Raw genomic sequence first — 9961 nt, 5'->3', positions numbered from 1 at the left:
GTGTCAAATTTATTACACGCTTTACTTCATCAAAATTATTTTATGTTCATAAAACTTTGAGTAACTATTGGATTAAACATTGTAAGTGTCTATTAATGCACTTAGTTTACAAAATGGCAATTCACATGGTTTAGTGTTTTGTTAAATATCTATTTTGTAAGTTATTACGTTTTTGCTTTTTAACAAGCGATTATAGTGTCTGATAAACATCCAAAAACTATTAGAAATATTGTTTTTAAAAAAGTTTTGTGGTTTACACTAAATGTTTCTTCGGTAAAATATTGTATACTTATCAGTGAGACATTCAGAATAATCTTGTGAGAGCCAAGTTGAACAGTTTAAAATTTTTTTATGTGAATTCAATATAAGCTCCATTTTATATGATGACTAATTCATAAGTAGTATAGTAGAAATAGAAGCAACGATACAATATAAATAAAAAATTGGGTTTTAACTAGGAAAAATTTTTGGAAAATTTTCTAGTGTTTTTTTTCCTTGGGAGTGCCATGTCTTCTGGCTCTTTCTGGATGTGCCACTAATACTTATTACTTATTTTATTTAACACATCTCGCTAAATTTTACCAGTATCCAATGACAAATTTCACAGGTAAACAAATGTTTCTGGACTCCTGATCTCTTCTTTGGGTTTCTCACATTCTACGAATAGAGTATGCATTCAATTAAAGGCTTCAATGCATGTTCCATTTTTATTTGTAGAATGCAAATTTTGTAGAACAAAATTTTTGGGTTCTTTCTGAAGCACAGTTTAGAAGGAGCCTGAAAATGTTTATTTACCTGGTTTTCTGTTACTAAGGTTTTCTGGTTTCGCTGCATTTATCTTTAGTATTAGTAAGAAGTTTATATATCAAAGGGTTACATTTGTATGCTAGATCTGCTTTGACCTTCTTGGCTATGATTTTATAAGTTTGGCTCATTCTAGGGTCAAAATCAACCACTATGTGTTTTCTTTACTGTTTTAGAGATCTGGTATTTACCGCTTCTGTTTCTACATTATCTTGTATCTTGCGAGCTAGCCTTTCTATTAACTTACTGCCGTAACCATGAACTATGGCGATGTGTTTAATGCATTGTATTTCTTGTAGTGCATCCTTGATGTTAGAGCAATGGGTAAAAGCTTTTCGAATCAAAACCCTGTGTGATGCTATTTTGTAAATATAAGGGTCGTTAGATGTTGAGGAAATAAAGAAATATTGTGGTTAGGCTTATGGTATACCTTTGTAACTATACAACCATTTCCCAGCTGTATTTGGAGGTCGAGTAAATGGCTGTCCTATCATTTTCTTGATCTAACTTTAACATAAGCCCAAACAGGTTGCTTTTGAAAGCCTGCAATATTCTATCCATATCTGGCTTAGATCTCCAGATATTAAGAATGTCATTGACATAACATGTGTATAATATAATTTCTGAGCTGAAGTTTTTTAGGACTTGGCTCTTTAATTTTCTAACTACTAACTCACAGAGGTCTCCAGATAGGGGGCTACCCATTGGAATTCCTCTTTTTTGAAGATAGATATACTTGTTGAAAGTAAAAAAATGATGTGTAGCACATTAGATGGGCTAGCTTTAAAACATGTTTGTGGTGTTTGGGCATGGATGGTACTGTGTGAAAAAGGAAATCTCTAAGGGCACAGAAGCATGGTTCCAATTTAATGGAAGGATACATTGCTTCAAAATCAAGAACTGTAATATACTCTTGATTTGTTAAGGCAATACATTCTGATTTAGGGATGAGTTCATAAGTGTTCGAATTGGTATAGTTATCTTCTTTTAAATGGTCTCTTAGGAACTCGTGTAAATCTTTCTCAACAGCTAGTGTTGGAGACCTCGATTTGTCCACAATGGGCCGTATTTGTTTGCCTGGTTTATGGGTTATTGCATAGCCAAATAGCCTCGGTATATCAGATGATTGCATCATGGCATTCCCTAATTGTAGATGTTTAGCTAGTGGTGTACTCATAAATCTTATAACCCTATTGTGGAGTTTATCTATATATCCTTCTTCTATCTTCTGGCATTCTGTAGAATGGATATTCTATAGATTACTCCCTATGGAATTCAGGGACTTTGAGTATATATTTGAACTCGGGCCGAGACAAGTTCAACGATACCCTACTTTTGGACCGGAGACCAAAAATAAGAAAGTTATCATATTTACGATTTCTTGCCTTTCACAACGCATTCTACGCTATTTTAGAGATTTCTATTAGGTGGTGCTACTTGTAGTTCAGTATATGCTTCCTTTTTTTTTCTTTTGTTCAAGAACTACTGTAAATTAATAACTAGTGACATTAAATACTCAGCAGTGTGCCAGCTATAAGAAATACAACACATTAAACACATCGCCATAGCCCATGGTTACAGCAGTAAGTTAATAGAAAGGCTAGCTCGCAAGATACAAGATAATGTAGAAACAGAAGCGGTAAATACCAGATCTCTAAAACAGTAAAGAAAACGCATAGTGGTTGATTTTGACCCTAGAATGAGCCAAACTTATAAAATCATAGCCAAGAAGGTCAAAGCAGATCTAGCATACAAACGTAACCCTTTGATATATAAACTTTTTACTAATACTAAAGATAAATGTAGCAAAGCCAGAAAACCTTGAGTATACTTGGTACCGCTAGACGACGACAGATTTAATATCAACAAGAAATGAACTTACATAGGTTCAGCCAACAGATTGTTAGCAAAAAGGATAGTGGAGCATAAGTATGATATGTAGAATAAGAAGCTTAATACCACCCCAATACTCAATAATAGCAAACTTAGAACAATAGAAATCTTTGCAAAATCCCTCAAAGAAAATTGCATTAACAGCAAAGATGCAGATAATTTATCACAGTCAAATAAGACAAAGATATGTATTTGTATCACAGAAATCTTTGAACATTCAGTTGCATAAATAAATTCCATCAGAATGCGAGAAAACATTATATGGAAGTATAAAAACTAATTGGACTCATGCATTAAATCTGAAGTAATTGATAAAAATCCTAGAGTCATTTGAATTTTGTTATTTGTGCTTAATATGTTATTTGCTAGATTCATTTTGCCTTTTTGAAATGACACGATCTTCTCTCCAATAGTATTTTCGCATACAAACTTATGAATGAAGACTTTCTTCTTTTGGCCTAGATGATAGATGCGATCGCAGGCTTGGTTCTCCAGAGCGGGATTCCAGCGAACGTCCAACACAAAAAGATGGTTTTCACCAATCAGATTTAGACCGACTCCTCCGGCCTTAAGCGACAACAACAGTATTTCTGCTTCTCGGGGATTGTTGTCGAATTCTTCAACTATTTCTGTCCTCGCTTCTACATTTACATCTCCTATAATCATACTGTATCGATAACCTGCTTTGTTGATGTGTTCTGCCACAATTTCCAACACGGACACCCATTGCGAAATCAATACGCATTTCTCCATTATACCGTCGTCACTTTTATTTCTTATCTTCTCTAATTCACTTAGTATTGCTAATACTTTTGTACTTGGTGCACTTGGTTTAATGTCTGCATCTAAAGTTTGTTTCCGGGTCGGTGAAACATCAAGAGGTGAATCGTCGTTTATTCTGCAAAATAAACTGCATAATGGCATGTCTTTGGAATTCATCCATCTCAAACGACATGTGACGTTGCAATTTTATGAGTTTATAAACATTTCTTTAAAATATATCTAGTTATTTAATTTTATCTGCAATAATTATAACATACGCTTATAATTCCATTTGTCATTTATTTGATATTTAGAGTCGTTAAATTTAACGTATAACTGTAATTTGTTATCCATTTACATAATTTATTAATTAGTTGTTTTTTTAGAAAAACTTTATCTATTTCCATATTTATTCAATGATTGTAATTTAAAAGAAATTTTTTGTAAAACCAATGATGTCATAAGAATGAAAACGAACTTCAAATTTGTTAACTGACATTCCAATATTGTAGAACCCGAAGAAGGCCATTCAAAATAGCCGAATGCATTTGTTCTCTTATCTAATCAATTAAAGAGGTTGCTAGAAAGAGTGAAAGGTTTTGTAAAACTTATTTAAAGAAGTTATAGCTTTCCATGCATAGAATTATTTTATTTAGCTAAACGTTACTAAATATTTTATAATCTACATATAATCTATCATTCTTGACAAGCAAATTTACACATACAGTTAATTCTTGAAATAGATATTTAAAATAATTGAAATTTGAATATTTGAACTATTCAAATGAAAGGCAAAACTTGTTATATTTAACAAGTGATTTATTTTAAGGGTCCTTCAACAAAATTATTTATTGTGCCAAAATGATAATCATAGCAAAAGTTAACACGCAAATTAAAATTCAGTTCTACGGATAGACAATTAGGAGGATTTAATACAACCACCACAGAAACTGGATAATTATGCACAAAATAGCATCAAATTATGCCCAAATTCAGTAAAAAATGTAGTATTTACCCAAAAAGAAATGTTTTTTGGGTTTGAACACTTCACCATAACTTGATGATGATATGAAATGTTTTCAATAGCCTTTGGCTATTTTTGCAAACATTTAATAAAATTAAAAATTAAAAAATTTTATTAAAAAAAGTCCAATCTAAATTTTGCTGGTAAAGTTAAGCAACTTGTTGCTGGAATTTTTAAACTTAGGTACTATATAATCCATATGACTTAAAGGTATTTTTTATATTTTTTATACAACTAATCTACACATGGGAATGAACAATTATAATATAATTTATTTACTTTAACATCTAATAAAATCTAATGTTTTTATATTATACTAGCAGATAGGCCCGGCGTTGCTCGGGCAAAAGTAACGATAGCAAAGATTAAGATTATTACGTTATAGTCACAGAAGAAAAAGAATAATTTCATCAACAAACTAAATATTTCTAAAGAAAGGTCGAATTTGAAAATCGAATATTCTAATATTGTTCGATTTTCACGGCGTGTTCCGATTATATCGTTCGATTTTCATCGAATGTTCTAAAGAAGAAAAGTCGAGAAAAACCGAACTAATCTGTTTAAATTTGAAAATCGAATATGTTCTAACGTATTACTTTTTTTTTTTTTTCTCCAGTGCCCGTAAATCTTGCACGTTGCTTTCTCTTGTTCTCCATTGATACTTAACACTTCCATTGTTGATGGAAGTGTTAAGCCTTAATTCTGTCCCTCTCCCTCATGGGGAGAAATTTCAAAAAATCCCTTCTTAGTGTGCATTTTTGTGACATACCGTAACTATGTACCAAATTTCAACTTTCAACTCTTAACCGTTTGGGCTCTTAACATTTCCATTGTTACGTAACACTTCGATTGTTAACACTTCCATTGTTGACACTTCCATTATTACTTCACACTTCCATTGTTACTTCACATTTCCGTTGTTACTTCACACTTCCGTTGTTACTTCACACTTCCATTGTTGATGGAAGTGTTAAGACTTAATCCTGTTCCTCCTCCTCCCCCCCCCGTGGAGAAGAATTTCGAAAAATCCCTTTTTAGTGTGTGTTCTCGTGACGTACCCTAACTGCGTACCAAATTTCAACTTTCAACTCCTAACCGTTTGGGCTCTGCACTGATTATTATTATTATTATTATTATCAACTCTCTCGATTATATATATACTAGCAGGTAGGCCCGGCGTTGCTTGGGCAAAAGTAATGATAGTGAAGATTAAGATTATTTCGTTATAGTCACAAAAGAAAAAGAGTAATTTCATCAACGAACTAAGTATTTCTAAAGAAAGGTCGAATTTGAAAATCGAATGTTCTAATATTGTTCGATTTTCACGATCGTGTTCTGATTATACCGTTCGATTTTCATCGAATGAAGAAGAAAGGTCGAGAACTAATCTGTTTAAATTTGAAAATCGAACGTGTTCTAACATATTACTCTTTTTCTTTTTTTCTTTTTTTTTTCCAGAGCCGGTAAATCTTACACGTTGCTTTCTCTTGTTTTCCATTGTTACTTCACACTATCATCGTTACTTAACACTTTGGTACTTAAATTTGGTACCCTAACTGTGTACCAAATTTCAACTTTCAAGTTTTAACCGTTTTAGCGAAAATTAAGATTATTACGTTACAGTCAACCTTACACGTTTTCACAGAATGCAAGAATTGGGTCCTTCCTGTTTCTGGACTAATTACAGAATTTTTAGATGGGTCTAAAAATATGTTCGATTTCCTGCAGAAATGAAAAAAACTGCTTCTGCGTCTTGCACGTCGCTTTCTCTTAATTCCATTGTTACTTAACACTTCCATTGTTGATGGAAGTGTTAAGCCTTAATTCTGTCCCTCTCTTCCTCGTGGAGGAATTTCGAAAAATCCCTTCTTAGTGTGCGTTCTCGTGACGTACTCTAACTGTGTACCAAATTTCAACTTTCAACTCCTAACCGTTTGGGCTCTGCGCTGATTATTATTATGTTGGGTTAAGTGAGATATACTCGGTTAACACCGATGGCCGTGTACTATGCCGGACCAAAGTCAAGGCATAGTAATCAAAACAGAAATTAAAGAAGTGTATCAGTGTGTGTGTCTGTATTCAGGAATTTTCTCACAATATGACATGTATTCAATATAGTGGCCTTCTGTAGTGTGATGTATGTGTTTCTATTCAATTGTAATGTGCCCAGGCTATTGTGTAGTGTGTGTCGTATGACACCTGTAGAGGAGAGAACAACAGGTACAATAAGCACCCTATCCATCCTCCACAGATGCCTTATTTCCTGGGCGAGTTCTGTGTACTTGCTAATTTTTTCAGTGCATGCGTTTTGTATATTGTGAGTGTTTGGAATGGATATGTCTATAATGTATGTGATTTTATTGTGTTTGTCAATGAGTGTGATGTCTGGTCTGTTGTGGTAAATTGTTTTATCTGTGATTATGGCACTGTCGTAGTACATTTTGTGCGTGTTGTTTTCCAATACTGTCTGTGGAATGTATTTGTAATATGGTTCGTGGATGTCTACTAATTTGTGTTTCCTTGCAAGCTCTTGGTGTATTATATTTGCTACTTGATTATGTCTGTGTAAATAATCTGTCTGTGCCAAGAGCTTGCAACCAGAGGTGATGTGTTGTATAGTTTCTGGCATGATGTGACATTTTCTGCATGTGTCATTTGTGAGTGTTGCATCTTTGAGTATGTGTTTTCTGTAGTTTTTAGTATTTATGACCTGATCCTGTATGGCGATCATGAATCCTTCCGTCTCCCCAAAGAGGCATCCCCGAGCTAACCAGCTGTTTGATGCAGTTTTGTCAACAAAATCCTGGGCCAGATCATAAGGATGCCTGCCATGGAGTGCCTTTCGAGCCCACGATTGCTTAATGGTGTCTATGTTTTTTATATGTTGTGTTGTGTCCATATGATGTGAGTGTAAGTTTAATGGTGTATTATTCGAGTCTGCTAGAGTTACTGCTTTATGTAATTGTGATATTTCTTGTTTTTCATAAAAAAACTCTCGCAGCGACTGTATTTGTTTGTAGTGAAGGTTAACTATGTCAATCAGGCCACGTCCGCCATCTTTACGTGGAAGGGTTAATCTTTCTGTGGCGGATTTAGGATGATGTTGTTTATGCTTAGTAAGTGTTGTTCTTGTTTTCCTTTGGAGTTGCTCAAGATCTGTGTGAGTCCAATGTATAACTCCAAAAGAATATGTGAGTACTGGGATGACATATGTGTTTATTGCTTTAACTGTGTGTTTTGCATTTAATTGTGTTCTGAGAATAGCATTTAACCTACTTTGGTATTCTTTAATTAATCTTTGCTTTATTTGTGCATGTTCTGTTAGTTTGGCTTGTTGGAATCCTAAATACTTGTAGAACTCGCCCTCTTCCATGGATTCAATAACGTCTCCATTTCCAAGTGCAAAATCTTCTTTCTTCAGGATTCCTTTTTCTATGTGAAGTGTTTTGCATTTATCTAGGCCAAATTCCATTTGTATGTCCTTGGTGTATGAATGTGTGATTTGTAGGAGTTGATGAAGTTGTTTTTGTGTGGATGCATAAAGTTTTATGTCATCCATGTACATGAGATGTGACAGTGTATACTGTGTTGTTTTTTCGTGCCTGATATTGTAGCCGTATTGTGTGTTGTTTAACATGTTCGGATAATGGATTCAAGGCTAGGCAGAACCAGAGAGGACTCAAGGAATCTCCTTGAAAAATTCCTCGCCTAATAAAGATTTGGTTTGTTTGTATGGAAGTGTTATGAACCCTGAGATGTAGTGTTGTTCTCCAGTGCTGCATAGTGTTTTGGAAGAATGTAATGAGTGATGGATGTATTTTGTACATGTGTAGAATATGTAGCAGCCAACTGTGTGGAACACTGTCAAATGCTTTTCTGTAGTCTATATATGCCATGTGTATGTTTCTGTGTCGTTTGTGTGCTTGCCGTAGAATGACTGAATCTATGAGTAACTGTTCTTCGCATCCCTTGTGATTTCTACGGCAACCTTTTTGTTGTTCTGTTAGAATGTCGTGTTCTTCAACATGTTTGTATATTTTGTTTGCAATACAGGATGTCAATAATTTGTAGAGTGTTGGAAGACATGTAATTGGTCTGTATTGTGTGGGGTCTGTGGTATTGTTGTTTTTAGGTTTCATGTAGGTGATGCCCTGAGTAAGAAAATTTGGCATGTCTTGTGGATTGATGATGATGTGTGTTAGGTGTTTAGCTAGTTCCTGGTGCAGTGAGGTAAACTTTTTGTACCAGAAATTGTGAATGTTGTCTACACCAGGTGTCTTCCAGTTGTGTGTTCTGTTAACAGTGTATTGGAAATCATGTATGCTTATTTCAACACAGGGCATAGTTGGTATGTTGTGTAAGTTTCTGTTCTCCTCCTCGATCCAGCCTGCTTCAGCATTGTGCGTGAGAGCACTGGACCAAAGAGAAGACCAATATGTTGTGAGTTCTTCTTCTGTTGGTGTGCCACTGTGCTGTGTATCAGTGTTTGCTTTGTTATTAATTTGTCTGTAAAAGAGTTTTTCATTGTTTGTAAATAATTTATTTTGTTGTTTTCGTAGTGTACATGTTTTGTATCGTTTGAGTCTACGTGCTTTGGCAGCAAGTTTTTGTTTTAGTGTATCAATGTATTCTGTAATGCGTGCATTGTGATGTTCATGTTGTGTGTGTGTTTTTATTTTCTTGAAAATGTTTTTGAGCTGTTTCCTTAATTTGGGTGTTATGTTGTTTTTAGTGTATTGTGTCAGTCTGCCTAATTGCTGTCTAATGTCATTTATTTGTGTTTCTATTCTTCTCTGCCAGGCAGGCTTGTGATAGAATTGTGTTTTCTGTGTATTTGTCTGTGATTGTACTTTCAGTCCATGGTGTGTCACTACTGTGACTGCCCCAGCATAAACTAATGTATGAATGTCTGCGAGTGTAGAAATTGAATGAATGTAGTGTGGTAGTAAGTGAGTGTTTACATAATTTAGTGTTTTTCCTACTTTCTTTGACGTGTTGATTTTTGGTATTCGTGGTCGTTGTGTGGGATCTGTGCCTGTATATTTAGTGAGTGTTTCCTGAAATATAAGTGAGAGCGTATTAACTAAATCCATGTCTATGTTATCAGTGATGGATGAGGAAGTGTCTGTAGTATCATTAGTGGTAATTGTTGTATGTGTGTTATTATCAATGCTTGTTGCTGGATTATCCTGACAGGTTACGTGATCTTCATTAATGTTAGATGTTTCTGTCTGTTGATGTATTTGATCAGCAACCTGTTGTTTGATAAGTTCAAGTGTTGTTTGTGGAATAAGGTTGTTGTGTATAATTGTTCTTTTTTGATCAACAACCCTTTGTTCAGTGACAGTGAGGTGAGGATATTGTTGTGTGAATCTATGGTGTAGTTGTTGTCTGTATGCTGTCATGTTTGTTTCAAGTTTTGTGATCGTGTAATAAGTACGGATGATAAACTCGTTCATTTCTACTGTCCATTTCATC

This window comes from Centruroides vittatus, unplaced genomic scaffold (assembly GCF_030686945.1).
Source record: "Centruroides vittatus isolate TY-2023 unplaced genomic scaffold, ASM3068694v2 contig_345, whole genome shotgun sequence".
Taxonomy (NCBI): domain Eukaryota; kingdom Metazoa; phylum Arthropoda; class Arachnida; order Scorpiones; family Buthidae; genus Centruroides; species Centruroides vittatus.
This window is presented reverse-complemented; position numbering follows the sequence as displayed.